Genomic DNA, 19,924 nt, shown 5'->3' on the forward strand with positions numbered 1-19,924 from the left:
CAGTTTCAAATTTTGCCCAGAGACCAAGACTAGCCAGCTGTCAGCACAATCAAATGGACTATCACCTGGTTAAGCAACCATTCTTTGGCAGTAAGAAAGGTGTGAGCGAGAAATTTACATCTTGGCAATGGAACAGCTGGGCTAAACAGACTGGCTGTTACATGAACTCCAGCTGGAGATGATCCTCAAAGAGGAGGAAAAGTTACAAAAATGAGGAATAGAGGCCCCAAATCACCTTTCTCTCCTCATCTCTACTCACTGCATCGACAATGTTTGAAAGACAACCTGGGGAGGGGTCCTGGCTTGGGGGGAATCCAGTCAGACTGTTGTACGCCTATTGTGAGAGAAACATTCTTGCTTCAAGTTCGCTTAGCTTGTTAGATTAGGTATTAGTTTGCATTTTACCTTTTATTTCTTTGTAAACAATTCTGACTTTTATGCCTTATTCTTGTAATCACTTAAAATCGATCTTGGATTGAAGTGTTTGGGGAAACTCTATTTGGACAGCAAGGTTTGTGCATATCATTTTCTATTAATGAAATGATGGGTTTTCTATGAGCTTATATTGCCAAGAAGGAGAGAGCTGGGCAGTGCAAGTCGCCCATTTCTGGGGACACGTCTGGGACTGGGATTTGCTTGTGTCCCTCTGCAGTATAATTCAGCAGTGGCTAGCAAAGAGCACTTGTCTAACTCAGCTGGGAGTAGTTTACATGCTAGAAGCTGTGAGCAAGCCAGGAGTGGTTGCTCTCACAGCGAAGCAGTGTAAAAGGCAGCCTATGCTGGAGAACTGAGGGGAGACAGCTGTCCAACAGTCCAGATTGTACCCTGGGTGGGTGAAAGTGAGCCGGTACAGCATACTGATCAGGAGCCAGGACTGACCCATACACAGCCCACGTTAAAGCTCTATGGGCAAAGCTTTAACATCCCTGTCTCTTTTGCTTTCCCTGTCGTTGGCCCTGCCAGTAGGGTCCCTACCATTGCCCCTTCCACCCCCCCCCGGCTGGCAATTTAAAAGGGCCAGGGGCTCCCGGCCACTGCTACTGCAGCAGCGGCCAGAGCCCTGGGCCCTTTTAAATCATCGCTGGAGCCCAGGGCAGTGGGGGTCAGGCAGTGTAGATGGGCTGGCTAGGGGAGGCTGACCCCCTCCCAGCTCCGCTCCTTCCACCTGAGGCCCTGCCCCTTCTGGGGCTGCCCCCCATATCGGTAAGAATTTATTATTACTTTTACCCTTGACAATATCACAACCCCCAACCTTTCCACTTCATCATCATTAGCAACATCCAAGGCTCCTATGCTAACAGGCAATGGCCAAGTCTTTCACCTAGGAAACAAGTGAGAAAAGCAAGTTCCTACAGAAATGCAGCTGGTTTTTCATAGGAAATACTTCTCTTGGCCTGATGAATGATAGCACAGCTAAACTGTGCCATGACGAGAGGTAACATTCTAGCCCCAAAACAGTGTTTTTAGAATTGACTCTTCCTGGTGCAGGGCATTGTAAGGGGATTCATCTACTGCTACAAAAGTCGCAGTTGAGCAGCAAATACTCCCTGCACCTGGATTCCTTTCTTTCACATTTATGTATCAGTGATCTCGCATGCATGTGTCTCTTGTGGTAAGTGGGAGACACACGGTCCAGTGGATATAGCTCACCCACTGGCCTGCTGGGTGATGTTTAGTCTACCAGCCAGATTTAAAAAGGGGTCTTATTAGTGACCTGTCAGTTAGAAAAGTGTCATTGCTATCATGTTAGATGCATGCCTGGTGCTCATCACCGGGTGTATGGAGCTGCTGAAAGAGGATCAGTTTTGGTATATCATGTAATGCTTAAATGTTATTGGGTAGCCAATCTGGAAAAATCATAGAATCACAAAGACCAATAACTTGAAGCAACATAGTGTAATTTTGACCAGAATTGGCAGAAAGCTTCTAAATACGATTGATAATGTAACTATACCCTCAAACTAGTATTGGTTGGGAAATTTTTAGCCCCAGGTGATACCTTTTATGCATTTTCCCTTTTTTCCTTTGGTTAAAGCAAAAGTCTGTAGTCACATGACAGCATGAGCTTGTTTGACCATCTGTTACACTGTTGACTGGATTTATGAGAAGTTTTTCTCCAGATATTTTATGACTATTGGCTACTGTCCAGTGGTTTCTGCACTGGCAAATGATAATACAGTGTATACCATGAAGATCTATTTTCAGGCTATGTTCTGCTCTCTGGACCAAGACTGAACCTATGTTGTGTATGATGAAGCAATCTACTGCAAAGCACAGATTATTAAATAGAGGAACCAAAAGGAATTTGACCATGACCACCTTAATGTGGGAGGCATGCATCCTGCAATGAATTTCATGGGTGGTGTAAGCAGTATGATGCAGGAAAATGGGCAGCCACTTTTGTGCTTCAGTCAGCCATACACTAAAAAGGACACCATTAAAATCCATGAACTTATAAATGAGGCAATGAATTGCTTGAAATGGATGGCACTTTGTGATTCCATGAACAATAATGATCTCCCAGAAGATGAGACGCATGTTGGAGAAAACTTGAACATGCTTTGGAGAAGGAACACAGAGAAGACAGAGTGGAAGCACAGAATGCTGTGGCAGACTTCATGAACAGAACCCAATCAGCTCATGGACTCTTATGTTATCCAAGAAACAATCTGTTCAGATACATAGTTCTCCCAGAACAGAAATGTAACGGATTTCTCCCAACTACTGATGGATTACATAGCAGCAAAGAGAGATGATAACAAGTCTATGGAACTTAAGACATTTGTAGTATGATCACGTGAATTATGCTAGGTGGGGATGTGTAACTGTAGCAGAAGCCAGACTTCTGGAGGAGAAGCCAGCTATACATCATGCCCTAGCTGATAGCCAAGGAGCAGTATACTGGACTGCCAGACCTTTCAGTGGCATATGGCGTGACATGGCCATCGAGCAATCTCTTGGCAAGGACCGTGAGAAGCATCATCATCTTTGCACAAAAGGCTCTGACCAAGTATTACCTGACTGCACATTTTGAGGCAGCTGTAACAGCTATGAGAAAACAAACGTGTGGAATGCAACCTTCAGCAACAGAGCTCCACCAAGAAGCTACCACACAGTGCATGGCTGAAGATGAAACTGCTGTCCCAAATATTAGAAAAGTTGTGACTGAATGATGAATCCTTTTAGCTCTGAACCTGGAACGAGCCCAGATGACAGACAGCCACGTGTGAACACTGCAATGTGGACTGGGGCCCCACCTGAAATTGCAGAAAGCTTGTGCATGAGATGTGAGAATGGCCTACAGGAAAGGAAGCAGTTTGTAACCAGTAGGCTGCAAAGGGGTGAGGTAGATCTCTTTGATCTCATAGAAAAGTCTAATCTCAAATCATTTGGTAATCTCAACAAGACAATCTAACAAAAGAAGCAGTAGACAGCACAAGGGAAAGCTACTGATCATCACATTCTGCAAGCTGACAATTATGTAGCTCAGAGATGTTGGTAGCTAGGGTGATATGAAGTGTGAGCTGGCACCTGTTCCACTTACCCTCTTAAATTTGGATGGAACTCTAAGGGCTCTACACTACCCGCTGGATTGGTGAGTAGCAATCGATTGGGGGGGTGGTCGATTTATTGCATCTAGTATAGACATGATAAATTGACCACTGAGCGCTTTCCCGTTGACTCCAATTCTCCACCAGAATGAGACGCACAAGGAGTCAATGGCAGTCAATGGGAGAGCGCTCAGTGGTCAATTTATCATGTCTATACTAGATGCAATAAATCGACCACCCCCCCAATCGATTGCTACTCACCAATCCAGCGGGTAGTGTAGAGCCCTTAGAGTTCCATCCAAATTTAAGAGGAGTCAATGGGAGAGTGTCAGCGGTCAACTAACCACAGTGAAAGATACCACGGTAAGTAGATCTAAGTACGTCGACTTCAGCCACACTATTCACACAACTTCAGCTATGTGATCTTAGATCGACCCTCTGCAGTAGCGTAGACAAGCCAAAGAGCAGCACATTGTCTTGGTTGTAGAAAAATCAATCAGTGATTAAGCTACCAGCCTCCTGTAAGCCAACGTTAGCTATTACTGATGTCACGAGGATTCTACCAATGGTATGCACAGACCCTGCCAAGTGGAAAAACTTTTGGGGAGCTGTCTGATCCGCTACTGAACCTTTATCCTTGGACTAAAATGACAATACCCTGCTGTTGGTGCAAATGAAGAATCAATGAAAACTGGTGAGAGCCCACAGGGGAAATGTCCATATGCAAAAAGTTTGGAACCAGATTGTGGTAACGCTATTATCGAAGCAAGACTTGAAGCTCATATCAAAGAATACACTTAACAATGCAAACTTTCTCCTCAGTGACGGGAGCGGGGAGTGTGAATAGAGATGATCAGCTGGTCATGAAATATACCTTGTTGGTGAGTTTCACATCACACAAGCAGTGAAAGTAGTGCCTGGCACCCATTCTGCAATACCAGAACTTGAGGCAGATCACAAGGAAGCAGCTTTGTGAGTCACATGCAAGAACATGCTTGAAAGTCTCAGGGAAGGAGAACACCAAGCTGGAGTGGAGGGAAACAATCCCAGAGTTAGGACCCTCCTTCCAGGTGATGACATGGTATCCTCTCATTAAGGATACTCCTCCATGGGAGGTAACCCCAGTTATTAGGAAGAGACAGATAATCATAGGACTGGAAGGGACCTCGAGAGGTGATCTAGTCCAGTCCTCTGCACTCATGGCAGGACTAAGTATTATCGCTAGTTAGGTTTTGTGATGACTGGGAGAACTACATGGTGAATTGCCTGCAGGTTACAAAGGATGGGGATCTGTCAAGACATCTGGATTGACCTATGTGCAGAGCTGGGGGAGGAGCCATTGGTTGTGGTATGTGTTAGTATCAATGACACAGAGAAAGGAAGGAGAGAGGTCCTGCAGGCCAAATTCAGGTAACAGTTTGAAGTCCAGGAACTCCATAGTCACATTCCCTGAAATGCTTCCAGTTCCATACATGGGGCTAGTTAGACAGGAAGAACTACAGGTCTCAATGCATGAATGAGATGCTGGTGTTTGGATTTAGGTTTATTGGGAACTGGGGAACCTTTGGGGAAAGGAGGAGCCTATACAGGAATGAGAGGCTCCAGCTAAACCAAAATGGAACCAGAGTGCTGGTATGTAAAATTAAAATAGGTCATAGTTTAAAAACTCTAAGGTCTAACAGCTGCAGAAGCGCATAGAGTTTGAACAGACCCATCCCTTAGGGGAGGATTAATTTAAAGGGGATACTCTATCTCCTAATAAAGAGGAGAGGATAGAAGCTGATAAAGTGCAGGTAGACACTGAAGAGTCAAACAAAGAAGAGTCCCATTCAGTTACATCTCATGAAGGCAGGTAACTAAATATTGACATTTTATAAGTGCTTGTGTAGAAATGCTAGAATTCTAAAGACAAAGCTGGGTAAACGTGAGTGCCTCGTATTAAAGGAGGCTAGTGATATAATAGACATCACGGAAACTCAGTAGAATGGTGATCAATGAGACAGTAATACTAAGGTACAAAATATTTAGGAACGACAGAGTATGTTGTGCTGGTGGGGGTGTGGCACTATATTGGAAAGAAAGCATAGAGTCAAATATAGTAAAAGTCTTAAAGGAATCAAACTGTACCACAGAATCTCTATGGATGGAAATTCCATGCTTGAATAATAAGACTATAGCAGTAGGGACATGCTACCCCCCACCTGACTAGGAGGGTGACAATGACTGTGAAATACTGAGGGAGATTAGAAAGGCTAGAAAACCCAGTAATAACTGAGGGATTTCAACTATCCCCTATTGACTGGGTCCATGTCACTTCAGGAAGAGATGCAGAGAGACAATTTCTAGACAGCATTAAATGACTGCTTCTTGGAGTAGCTAGCCCTGGAACCCCCAAGGGGAGAGGCAATTCTTGATTTTGTCCTAAGTGGTGCAGAGGACCTGGTCCAAGAGGTGAATATAACTGAACTACACGGTAATAGTGACCATAATGTAATTAAATTTAACAGCTCAATAGAGGGGAAAATACCAGAGAAAACCACCACAGTAGCATTTAGCTTCAAAAAGGGGCAGCGCGCGCGCACGCACACACGAAGGCTAGTTAAATGGAAATTAAAAGGCACCACAAGAGTGACATGCCTGCAAGCTGCATGGCAACTATTTACAAACACCATAATATAGGCTCAAATGAAATGTACTGTGTACCCCAAATATTAAAAAAAAAAAAAGCCCCTGTGGCTAACCCATAGCATAAAAGAGGCAGTTAGAGGCAAAAAGGCATCCTTTAAAAAATGGAAGTCTCATCCTACTCAGGAAACTAGAAAGAGGCATAAACTCTGACAAGTCAGGTGGAAAAGGTCGGTCCAGAAAGAATTTGAAAAGTAATGGGTGAAAAGATTGAAAACTGACTATTTATTCCTACCCTTTGTTTTCTAAGTGGAGAGAGTTAAACAGTGGGGTTCCCCAAGGATCTGTACTGGGACCAGTGATGTTCAACATATTTCTAAATGATCTGGGAAAGGGGTTAAACAGTGAAGTGGCAGAGTTTCCAGACAATAGACAATTACTCAAGCTAGTTAACTCCAGGGCCAGCTCCAGGTTTTCTGCCACCTCAAGCGCGGCCCCCGCACCCCCCCCAAAAAGCCACAGCAGTGCAATCATGCCGCTCCACTCTTTGGTGGCAGGTCCTTCACTCTGAGAGGGACTGAGGGACCCACCCCTGAATTGCCACCAAATACCCGGCCATGCCACCCCAAGCACCTGCTCCTGGAGTCGGCCCTGGTTAAGTCCAAAGCTGACCGTGAAGAGTTACAAATAGATCTCACTAAACTGGGTGACTGGGTAACAAAATGGCTGATGAAATTCAATGTTGATAAGTGCAAAGTAATGCACCTTGGAAAAAATAATTCCAACTATACATACAACATGATGGGATCTAAATTATCTAGTACCACTCAAGAAAGCGATCTTGGGGTCATTGTGGCTGGTTCTGTGAAAACAGCTGCTCAGCGTGCAGTGTGTTATCAACAAAATATGAGGAACCACTAGGAAAGGGCTAGATAAGACAGAAAATAGCATCATGCCACTTTCGTGAATACTGCATGCAGTTCTGAACTCCTCATCTCAAAAAAAATAGAGTAGAATTGGGAAAAGTATAGAGAAGGGCAAGAAAAATGATTGGGGGGATGGAACAGCTTCCATAGGAGGAGGAATTTAAAAAAACTGGTCCTGTGCTGCTTAGAAAAGAGGTGACGGGGGTCGGGTGATAGAAATTTATGAAATCATGAATTGTATGAAGGAAGTCTCATTTACTCCTTCACATAACACAGGAATCAGGGGTCACCCTATTAAATTAAATAAACAGAAGGAAGTGCTTCTTCACACAACACACAGTTCACCTGTGGAACTCATTACCAGGGGATGTTGTAAAGGCCAAAAGTATAACTGAGTTCAAAAAAGAATTAGATCAATACATGGAGTATAGGTCCTTCACTGGCTATTAACCAAGATAGTCAAGGATGCAACCCTATGCTCTGGGTGTCCTTAAACCTTTGATTGCCAAATGCTGGGACTGGATTGCTTAATAATTACCCTGTTCTGTTCATTCCCTGTGAAGCACCTGGCACCATCCACTATCGGAAGACAGGTTACTGAGCTAGATGGACCATGGGTCTGACCCATTATGGTTGTTTGTATGTTCAAAGAAAATACTCGAAGTAAGCACGGTGATAATGTGGAACTTAGACTCAGAGCAATATCTTGGGCACACACATGCACTGTTCTTTGGGCGGTACTGCCAGGGAATTTGTTTACCCAATTTGTAGTTATTATGTAACAATTTTTTTTCTTGCCTTCATGTTAGCTGCCATTCGCTTGTTGATTTTTACCTGTGTATGTAGGAAGGTTATGCACATTGTAAATGTTGTACAGCAATAATATAACAATACAGCAATAATGCAGCTGGTTTGTACACAGGAGCCAAATTCAATTAAATTACAGTTTAACCTGGTTCAGATCATGGTTTCTAGCTGCTTGCCAACTTAATTGTCCGTATATGGTAAAGTGAGGAGTAGTTGGCCAGTCTCTTATTTATAAAGCACTTTACTTTTTTTTTATTTGTAGGGTTTTTTTTATGCTAGGGGTTCCTTCACTATAAACTGATATCTTCTAGTGTCTTTGGTCTGGGGGATGCATCTTTAAACAGCTAGTTAGTTAACATAATAAAGTTGGTTTTGTCTTTGTTTTACATTTCTTCTGTTTTTTAATAACGCAAATTTAATACACAGCTTAACTTAGTTTGTTTACAGTGTAATGGGGACCAAGTCTCTTATAACACAAGCTATACTTTTGCAATTGTATAGATATTCATTTTTATTTGAGGTGCATTACTAATATTTGATACTAAATGTAATGCTTAATTGCTGGAATAGATGCTCACAATCTTCTACTAGAAGGTGTATTGCTTTCCCTTGCTGAGCACTCTGTTTTAGCAAAAGAGTTAGTAACATAATTTTTACCAAGCTTTTTGAATTAATTTGCCTGTGGTACCAATTCCACTTTTAAGTATTTAGAAACACAAATGTTAACAACTATTTCCCTGCAACAGAACATAAAAGAAAAGTGTATAACAATTAAACCAAAATACATTTTAAATGCAAGTTCATGCAAACACTTTAAGGGTATTAAATTTTTATGACACTTTGTTGTGTTTGGGAGCCAACGGTGGAAACCTGTTGAAACCCTTTGGTTAGCTTTATGAATGAAACTGTTATATTTAAACATTTTTGCTATGACATTTTTATAGGGATATTTAAAATTGCAAACAAGATCATAAAAACCCAAACAAGAATTTGACATTTTGTTAATATTACCTTTACCTTAATGTTGAGCTTTCCCCTTACATTTTTTTCTTTGAATAAAAAAATAAAAATAAAAAAACTGATTAATAAAAGAGAATTCTTTGGGTTTTAATTGTACATATATTTCTGCCTCAACAAATAATGCATCTATTTATAACTGCGACCTTTTTGAACTTTAAAAAAATGGTGATAATAATATTATGATACTTATACCCCAAACACAATAGTAAAATAGTGTGGTACCAGCATTTTTTTTAAAAAGGTAGAGAATTGACTTTTGTTGCAACAAAATAAAGATAATTTTTAAAAAAGTGATGTTTTACACACACACACACACACACACAAATACACACACCTACAACACAGGGCAGTATACATGATGTACATGACAAACTTACAGTCAAAAACTATTGGCGCCAGACTTCTTATTTATACCTTGTGGCAAACTGGGAACGTTCTTAATGTTTTCTCTGAATACTGTGTTGGTGCCTCAGTGTCCCATGCAGTTCTTAAGTATCCAGGAGGGGGGATAAGGGTGTGTGATTGCTACAGAGCAAAGGGCCAGTGCACCTAAATGCCTGGCACTCTGTCTCCTAGCAACTGATGGCCTGGGCCCCTCCTCTGCAAAGGTGCCAACTGAAGGTGTTGGAGATAAAGGGATCAGGTGACCTCGTGGGCCAGGAAAGGAACTGAGCAGAGAGGAGGGGCTGGAGGGGTTTTGGACTCTGGAGTTGGCTATGGACGAGGAGTGAAGTGCAGACGTGGGGGTCTGGCTCACTGCCTCCCAGAATGGACCCGGTGGAGGGGTCTGGTTCGCAGTACCCCCAAGCTCTGTTTTAGACCGTATTCCTGTCATCGAATAAACCTCTGCTTTACTGGCTGGCTGAGAGTCACATCTGACTGCAAAGTGGGATGCAGGACCCTGTGGCTTCTTCAGGACCCCGCTAGAGCGGACTCACCGTGGGAAGCGCACGGAGGAGCAGAGGATGCTGAATGCTCCAAGGAGAGACCCAGAAGGTGAAGACGTGTGAGCTGCTTGCCCTGAAAAAGTCTTCTCCAAGGGAGAGGAGGATATGCAAAGTCCTGACTGGCTTTGTGGGGAGCAGTTCCAGAGCATCGCCCAGGGACTCCGTGACATACCTATACGAAATAAATAAAATATAAACATATTTTAAAAAATAAACAAAATGGTTAACCATTTAAATAAGCAAGTTATTACCTTAATTTTTAATAAAAATAATTCATATTAATATTTGCAAAAATTGTATTAATTTAGTAACAAGGCATTTTCCATTATTTTATATTAATTTTATTTTAAAACTCTGTGATAATAAGGAAAGCCCATGTTTCAAATATTAGTTAATGGTTAAGATTAGAAGCAGAGTGTGCATTTCTGTTGCTTGGCAACCATATCTTCAAGCAAGTTAGGAGTAATTCATAGATTTATAGACTCTAGGACTGGAAAGGATCTCGAGAGGTCATCGAGTCCAGTCCCCTGCCCTCATGGAAGGACTAAATACTGTCTAGACCATCTCAGATAGACATTTATCTAACCTACTCTTAAATATCCCCAGAGATGGAGATTCCACAACATCCCTAGGCAATTTATTTCAGTGTTTAACCATCCTGACAGTTAGAAACTTTTTCCTAATGTCCAACCTAAACCTCCCTTGCTGCAGTTTAAGCCCATTGCTTCTTGTTCTATCCTTAGAGGTTAAGGTGAACAAGTTTTCTCTCACCTCCTTATGACACCCTTTTAGATAGCTGAAAACTGCTATTATGTCCCCTCTCAAGTCTTCTCTTTTCCAAACTAAACAAACCCAATTCTTTCAGCCTTCCTTCACAGGTCATGTTCTCTAGACCTTTAATCATTCTTGTTGCTCTTCTCTGGACCCTCTCCAATTTCTCCACATCTTTCCTGAAATGTGGTGCCCAGAACTGGACACAAGACTCCAGCTGAGGCCTGACCAGTGCAGAGTAGGGCAAAAGAATGACTTCTCGTGTCTGGCTCACAACACACCTGTTAATGCATCCCAGAATCATGTTTGCTTTTTTTGCAACAGCATCACACTGTTGACTCATATTTAGCTCGTGGTCCACTATAACCCCTAGATCCCTTTCTGCCGTACTCCTTCCTAGACAGTCACTTCCCATTCTGCATGTGTGAAACTGATTGTTCCTTCCTAAGTGGAGCACTTTGCATTTGTCTTTATTGAACTTCATCCTGTTTACCTCGGACCATTTCTCCAATTTGTCCAGATCATTTTGAATTTTGACCCTATCCTCCAAGGCAGTTGCAATCCCTCCCAGTTTGCTATCATCTGCAAACTTAATAAACATACTTTCTATGCCAATATCTAAGTCGTTGATGAAGACTATTGCTATTGTATTCCTGAAGGGTTACAATTATTTATTTACTGGAGTTTTTTAACATAAAATATTAACCCTAGTGTTTTTCTTTGATTGTTTTGTTCTATTTTTAATCTTTCAGAGGTTTCTGTATAAACTACTACTACTTTTTGGCAGGGAGGAGGGAGGGAGGGGGAGATGAGGGGATGAAGAGCAGCCTAGGAAGGTAGTGAGTGCTGAGCAATTAACTCTATAAAGTTATCTTAAGGTACAGGCAGCAGCAGCAAGTTGAGCAAACTGAGAAAGGAGATAAAGGAAAATGTAACCGGTATGTAAAAATATTTGAGAAAAACGGTTCTATTTTTAGCCATGAATAAGGAGTGTGGCTCCAGGGGTTAAAGCAGTTGGGAACCCACACCCCTGTTTTTTATCCTGGCTTTGAAAGGAAGTGGGGACTGTTACCTGCTCTTGCAAAACCTCAATTTGTTTGCCCCAGTGTTTCTTGCTTTTATCCGCATGCCAAATGGAGGGCAGAAGTGCCCTTACATGCTCCAGTTAACTGTTTTTGGGCAACGCCATCTGTTAATGCATCTTTTAATTTTGCTAGGACCACTTTTTTCCATTTCTGTTCCCATTCTTCAGGCACAGGGTAGCTACCTCACGCTTGCTGATGACCACAAATATTTGTAACAGGACAATACCTCTTTTTTTTTTTGGTAGGTTTTTTACAGCTGTTTCCACATTTTATTCTGTTCCCATGCTTGCTGTCTCTGGGAGAGCAAGAACATTCCAGGGCTCAGTGGCTTCTCCTGCTTTCTTTTAACTCCTCCTTTGTTTCTGTTATTTGCCCTGCCAATTTTGTGGCATGTTATCTTAACTATTTAACAGCTACAGTTGTAGTTTGCAATATTTTACATTTGAAGGCTACAGGCTTGGCCCTAGACTTACCGATTCCATTCCATGTGTCTTCCCCACGTGCGTCTCCGGCAGATCAGATAATTTCAAAATGTGTTTTATAATTAAGGAGTAGGGGGTCATATCTGCATAACTTCAGAAAAATAGCAGACAGAAAACCTTTTCTCAGATGAGTACATTCTACAAATAATGACATATTTTGATGTAATACATGGTACAAACAAATCCAATGTTGTGTGACTACAGACTTGTTTTAACCAAAGGCAAAACAACACAGAAATATGTATAAAATATATCACTGGGGGCAAGTATTTCCCAATCATTCCAAACCAGTGTTATTTTGAGTATGTAGTTCCATTATCAATTGTATTTCAAAGCTTTCTGCCAATTTTGGTCAAAATTAAACCACCTTTCTATGAGCTGTGGCTCTTTTTGTGATTTTTTTCAGGTTGGATGCCTGACAACATTTAAACATTGTGTGATATAGAAAAACTGCACCACTTCCACCATCTCTATCCACGCTGGTGATGAATGATAGGTGCCTAATGTGGTAGAAATAACTTTTTTCTAGCTGTTGGGTTACCCCTTAGTGCTCACCCAAGGTCCAGGCTAGTAGACTACTTGGGCAAGCCCCAGTACTGCTCTGTGCCTCAGTTTCCCAGCTGTCAAGTGGGGATAATGATACTGAAAGTGCTAGGGCCTGAATCCAAAAAAGGGCCTGAGGCGTCACAATGCTTAACCTTTAGACACCTAGAAAAATCACAGGAACAACCCTGCAGTAGGGGCTTTCACAGTGAATGGGGTGAGACAGGCGCCTTTGATAACAATCCACAAAGCCAGCAAGGTAGGTGGGGAGTCAATGGAAGAGGCCAGCAAGAGGGATGTGCTAAGCCCCACCCCGCCCCTCTCCTCTCTCTGAGTTCAGCCCCCAAGTCTGGGCTGGTGGAAAGCACCTACAGTTGTTAGCAATCCATAAACCAGGAGCAGGCAGCGGTTTGGCTGCCTAAGGGCTGATCTACAATGGAAGGTGGGGGGGGGTCAATCTAAGATACGCAACTTCAGCTATGTGAATAGCGTAGCTGAAGTCTAAGTATCTTAGATTGATTTACCTCTCGCCCTCACGGTGCGGGACCGACGTCCGTGGTTCCCCATCGACTCCACTAGCACTGTTAGCGCTGGTGGAGTTCTGGAGTCGACGGGAGCACTTTCAGGGATCGATATATTGTGTCTAGATGAGACACGATATATCGATCCCTGAGAAATCGATCGCTACCTGCCAATATGGCGGGTAGTCTAGATGTACCCTGAATCACAAGCGGGGCCCAATCCATTGAGTGTGCTCAGAAGCTGCCAAACTTCACAAAAGAGCAGGGACAAAGGGGGTTCAAGTCCCTCCTCTGCCAGATGAGAAGGGATTTGAACAGGCCTCTGCCACCTCTCAGGTGAGTGCCCCAAGCAGAGTCATTCTAACTTTCTCTGTCCTTGTTAATTACACTGCTCTACAGCCAAAATGCTTCTGAAATAAATGTAGTCCAACTTTACTAATTCTGGGTCACTGAGAACGAAAATGATGCTTAAAATTGTTCTAGTTTTCAAGATATGCTATTGGGTCAGTATATACAACCCTTGACTTGGGAATGGCGGAGGACAAGTGAGTTATAAAGGGAAGGGATCTCAATTTAAACCAGAAATGACTAAAATACATCTTTGACTGGATCTATGAATAAATCTATGACTAGGTTTGGACAGTACTTGCTTTTTAGGCAAAACAATGAATGATGCAATCTGAAGCTGGTATTGTGTCATACATGATATGAATTGCATCATGTTATTCCTAGAAGTCATGGATGATGCAATCATAATGAAGCTTACATCACTCTGCTGAACAAATTGCCCTTTATCAGCTCTAGAAATCATACAGTGTGGTGCTCTCTTATTTGTCAGTGTTTGATTTTGCAAAGGGGACACATTTCTGTTTAGCCAAAGTGAGCAGAGATGCCTCATACTTGTGTGAACAGTGCTGATAACTTCTGCTATGTTTGTGGTGAAGTGACTTTTGCATCACAAAAGTGCAGTATAACCACTATGGTTAAGAAAGCCTAACATCTTTATTTTGGCTGCAAAATTGGAGATCAGGACAAGAGGTGGGCCCCACACATATGCTGCAACACTTGTGCAACAAATCTTCGCCAGTGGTTGAACAGGAAAAGGAAATCTATGCCTTTTGCAGTGCCAACTATTTGGAGAGAGCCAACAGCTCGTACCAGAAATTGTTACTTCTGCATGGTACCTCCAGTTGGGAAAGGTGTGTCAAAGAAGATTTGCTGAAGGATTTGCTGAGGGGTCTGAAAGCAGGGGAGAAACACCAGGGGGAAGGTGTCCCCGAAAAGCCTGCAGTAAAGATGACATGCAATAAAGCCATTCACTCCAAGATACAAGGACTCCCAATCTCCTGACAAAGGCTAAAGCTTTGTCACGCTTGGTTTTTCCCTAGTGGTTCACCATTGCAAAAACAGTCAGTTTAAAAAAAACCAATGTTTTAAAAAGTAAGAATTCTGTTTCTTATTAGCCTGACAATAAGCCTGGGTGCCCAGCATGGCATGTGGTCACCATTGGCAGCAGAACACCTGTATCTGCCTTGTATATTTTCACTACCACAAGTGCCAAGCCATGGAGATTTTCTTTGTTCCCACAAATCACACTATCATAGAAACATACGGCTGGAAGGGTCCTTTAGCCCAGCCTCCTGTGCTGTGATAGGATCAAGTAAACCTAGAAGACCATCCCTGATAGGTCTTTCTCCAAAGTGTTCTTAAAAAACCTCCAATGATGGGGATTCCACAACCTCTCTAGATAACCTGTTCCAGAGGTTAACTATCCTTATAATTAGAATTTTTTTCCTGATGTCCATCCTAAATCTCCCTTGCTTCAAATTAAGCCCATTACTTCTTGGACTATCCTCAGTGGATGTGGAGAACAATTGATCGCCATCCTCTTAATAACAATGTTTCCCTTTTGTTCTTTTCTATTTAAATGATAGGAGCCCCAATTCAACGCTTTACAAATAGCTTTGCAACCAAAAGTTACAGCATATTAGCACTCGACAAAGCTATGACAATCTACACCACCTGAGGATCTGTCCCTAAGTGAACTCGCATGAACTACATATAGCGATACCATGGCTCAGTTATCTACTTGTATAGATTTTAAAGACACTAGCTGAGCAGTGAGAGTCACATTATGACTTAAAGCATCAAGAGGAAATTTATAGTCCAGACAGAAATTCCACTCCTGAAGCAGCAGACTGACATAGTCTTAGACCCAACATGTCATTCATTCATCTGAGTTCTGAAGAAGGTGGTTACAATGCAATTATTCATTTGTTCTTTTCCAGGAAAACAGGATTGAAGGATTTTTTAAAATGTAATACAAGTGGGAGGGTTTCAGACATCCCCCCCCAGGCTAGTGGCTGAACCATACTGCTATCAGAGTAGTGCACGTGTGCAGGGAACTAGATGTGAGAACAGTAGTATCGCTCTGAGGCTGGTTGGTTCCCACTTTCTTCCACCCAACACAGCCTACCCTGACTCCTTTGTGCCTCATGGCAGGATTGGAGGGGGACACACACATGTGGCACTCCTGTGAGCTCACATCTAGCTTCCTGTGCATCTGCATATACTCCGGCCCCAATCCTGCAATTTATTTTAAGTGGATTGGCTGTGCGTCTACGCAGAAGAAGCCGCATTAACTTCAATGAGGCTCAGGGTATGTCTACATCTACAATTTGCAGCGCTGGTTGTTACAGCTGTATTAGTACAGCTGTATAGGGCCAGCGCTGCAGAGTGGTCACACTTACAGCAACCAGCGCTGCAAGTGGTGTTAGATGTGGCCACACTGCAGCGCTGTTGGGCGGCTTCAAGGGGGGTTAGAGGAACGCGAGAGCAATCCGCGGGGAAGCAGGTCTCCTTCCCCGCGGTTTGTTCTCGCGTTCCCCGAACCCCCGTGCAAGCAGGTCTCCTTCCCAGCGGTTTGCTCTGGTGTTTTTTGAACCCCCGTGCAAGCAGATCTCCTTCCCTGCGGTGTGCTGTCGCGTTCCCCGAACCCCCGTGCAAGCAGGTCTCCTTCCCAGCGGTTTGCTCCAGTGTTTTTTGAACCCCCATGCAAGCAGATCTCCTTCCCCGCGGTGTGCTGTCGCGTTCCCTGAACCCCGTGCAAGCAGATCTCCTTCCCCGCGGTTTGCAGGGGGGTTCGGGGGAACGCGACAGCACACCGCGGGGAAGGAGATCTGCTTGCACGGGGGTTCAAAAACACCGGAGCAAACCGCTGGGAAGGAGACCTGCTTGCACGGGGGTTCGGGGAACACCGGAGCAAACCGCTGGGAAGGAGACCTGCTTGCACGGGGGTTCGGGGAACACCGGAGCAACCCGCTGGGAAGGAGACCTGCTTGCATAGGGGTTCGGGGAACGCGACAGCACACCGCAGGGAAGGAGATCTGCTTGCACGGGGGTTCAAAAAACACCGGAGCAAACCGCTGGAAGGAGACCTGCTTGCCCGGGGGTTCGGGAACACCGGAGCAAACCGCTGGGAAGGAGACCTGCTTGCACGGTGGTTCGGGGAACGTGACAGCACACGCGGGGAAGGAGATCTGCTTGCACGGGGGTTCAAAAAACACCGGAGCAAACCGCTGGGAAGGAGGAACCTGCTTGATTACCAGAGAGGCTTCTCTGGTTTGCTGGGATACATGTTTATTCCACGGAGGTCAAGAAAACGCTGGTGAGTGTTTACACCTGATGACCAGCGCTGGATCACAGCGCTGGATCCTCTACACCCGAGTTTCAACGGGTGTACGGCCAGCGCTGCAAACAGGGAGTTGCAGCGCTGGTGATGCCCTGCAGATGTGTACACCTCCTAAGTTGCAGCATCTATAACTCCCTCACCAGCGCTGCAACTTTGTGGTGTAGACACGGCCTCAGTTTCCCATGCTGGGGTCCTCCTGAGCAGAGCAAGTTGCAGGAGCAAGGATTTATGTGACAGCTGCCAGGAATAGATGCAGTAATGGTAGGGTCTATGAAAGCAGTCTTTTTGTTTAAATATTGAGAGCTAAGTAACAGGAAGATTGTGGTGTTGGTAAGACAGATGGATCTGCGAGAGGATCTCTGTGGAGCTGCTCCATAGGCTGAAAAGGGGAACCTCCTTCCTACACTGCGAGAAACCCAAAAGGATGTCAGAATCGAGAGAAAGAAGCTGCCCCCCCGCTCCAAGCCTCAGAGCAGCGACACCCGCTGTAGCGGGGGGACACCCCCCCGATGGCCCCGCCCCGGCGCACGGCTGGACTCACTGCGACTCTCAGGCTGACCCACAGCCCCAGCAGCGGGTTTCACTGCGGAGAAGCCACGTCGCTTTCCAAACCCAGACCCGTCCGATCCCGGCCCCGCGCTCACAGCCGGGCCCAGCGGGAACCCAGGGGTCGGTGTGGCGGCTCGGGTCCCCCGCCTGGCCAGAGGGGCTCGCTCCGCAGCTCGCCCGCGCACCCCCGGCCCAGCGTCCCGAGCCAACCCCGCGCCCACCTCGGTCCTGGCAGACCGGGACGGGCTGCTCTAAGCACGGGGGGGGGGCGGGGTTGGGACAGAGAGGGCTACTGCGCATGTGCGGCGCCGGGGGGGGGTGGAACGGTGGGGAGTGAGCGCCCCGGGGGCGGGGCCTGGGTTCCGGGTCCCGCCTCTCCCTGTCGCCCAGCAACGGGCACTTGAGTCCCTCCATCTGCCTTTCATGTGCTACTCTATAGTCATCCCTGCACGCAAAAGAGATGATTAATCCATTGTAATTAGCGGACAGCACTGGGTCTTTACTGACTCTGACCCTGTTGCATGGCGATTTTACACCTTCAAATAGTTTTACTCACACCACTATCTTGTCATTGTTACATCAGCTGCATTGTAAATGAATCGTAGGTAGAGAGGGAACCCCTTTCAAACACTCTAGCGGCCCCTGTAGGTGGACGCCTGCAGAGTCTTCGGTGAGCTTCATCCTAGGTGCAGTGAGCCACCCACAATGATCAGCTTGTAAGATCGGGGCCCTTCGTTGGGACCACTTCTCTGAGGATCAGAACAGTTGCTGACATCATTCCCAGACGTGTGAGCAACCAGAGAAGCTAGACCTCCATCATGTATTAAAATATACACTCTCTGCCTCCACTTCTGCAAATGTGCTCAATAGGCATTCACGTTGTCCCCTAAGACTTTAATAAGCTATGGGCTATTATGGGCTAGAAATCAGGCAAGGGCAGTCATTTAAAGATACAGCTCTGTAAGAGAAGAATTTGGGCCCTGTGAATTTCCCATGTTGCAGAATTTGGCTTCAGAAAGTAGTAGAGTACAGAAGTTCCACCCCGCCGTGCTTGTTCTCTCCATTCACTTCTACTGCACCATGATCCTTGTCCAATGAGGGTTTGATCTGACCTGAATTGTTTTCAGGATGCAGTTTCTTGGGATTCTGTGGCTAAGTCATCCCACCCCCCATGGTCAAACCCATGGTTAGAAGGCTCTGGGGGAGGAAATCTCCATGAGGAGACCCTAGCGGAGATACCTCCACATCATCCTGGTAGGGGGCGAAGAGGGAACAAAGCCACAAGGCCCACCCTCAAGCCCTGCACATCCCCAGAGCACTGCAGAAGGCCAGGGCTCTCCATGCAGAGGCCTTTAACCTCCACACCAGCTCTAGCCCCAAATTTAGTTGAAGGCAATGGGAATACTGCCCCACTGAAAATCAGCCCCCAGGTGTCCCCAGTTGGGCACAAGAAATGAAGGCACCAAAATAAGTAGCTGCTTTTGAGAACATTGACTTCCCCCTCTCTGATCCTCAGTTCCCCATCTGTAAAAGGGAGATTATACTCCTCACCCACCTTGCTAACGCACTTTGAATGATGAACGCTTAGTAATGTTGTTGGAGAGACTGTAAGAGAGAGGAACTTTTCCTCACACACATATCAAAGAGACTTAGCAGCGCCATACTGCTTCCCACCCCCTTTGACCTGACCTCCCTGAATGCCCAGTGAAAATATGCATCCACTGAAGAATTCTAGACAGCCTTTGCATCTCTCATGGCCACTAAATGCTCCTCAGCGGCACACTGGAAGAGCAGATGCCCCTGACAATACTGCCTGGGGTTGAGGACACAAGCTACTCTTGTACAAAGGGAAACATGAGATGATCAGAAAGCCAGAGCCAGGGAGCATCCTAGAGTTTGGCAGCTTTTTCCTTAAGAGAGTCAAGAGCTTTGATTCATTCTAAATTAGACTCTTCCTCAGTTACCCTGTGTGAGTGCGTGGATACAGAGAGAGAAAGTACATGGGTGTGTACCTATGTGGGTAGGAAAAAGCAGGGAGAGGAGGCAGGGAGCAGAGGCAGGCACTGGGGAAAGACACCCCTGGGGAATGGGGAGCAAGTGGGGTGGGGGAGAAAGAGCCAAAAAGGGACAGAAGGAAAGAAAGAGGCAGGAGGGGGGGGAAGAGAGAGAAAACAAGGAGTCATGGCGGGAAGGAGAGCTGGGGTAACTCAGAGGAAGAGCCCACTGGCCCCAGGGGAAAGGGTTGGAGGACATGCAGAGGAAGAGAATAGGAAAGAATGGGGGCAGAGGGGAAGATGAAGGGGGAATCAAATCGTACAGAAGAGAAGGGCTAAAGAAATGGCTCAAGGGGAGGAGAGAGCAAGACAAGCCACCATGTTATGATCCAGCCAGGCTAGTGGAGCCTGT

At 45.1% G+C, this 19,924-nt stretch overlaps 1 long non-coding RNA gene across 1 annotated transcript; it reads right to left on the reverse strand.

Annotated features, from left to right (window-relative positions):
- Positions 1-10,002: 10,002 nt before the first annotated feature.
- LOC115659165 lies at positions 10,003-17,627 on the reverse strand. Its single transcript, XR_004002464.1, has 3 exons — positions 17,511-17,627; positions 12,206-12,305; positions 10,003-10,048 (listed from the first exon to the last, which is right to left on the reverse strand). It is a non-coding gene; the product is annotated as an uncharacterized LOC115659165 (long non-coding RNA).
- Positions 17,628-19,924: the final 2,297 nt, after the last annotated feature.

Source organism: Gopherus evgoodei, chromosome 10 (assembly GCF_007399415.2).
Source record: "Gopherus evgoodei ecotype Sinaloan lineage chromosome 10, rGopEvg1_v1.p, whole genome shotgun sequence".
Taxonomy (NCBI): Eukaryota; Metazoa; Chordata; order Testudines; family Testudinidae; genus Gopherus; species Gopherus evgoodei.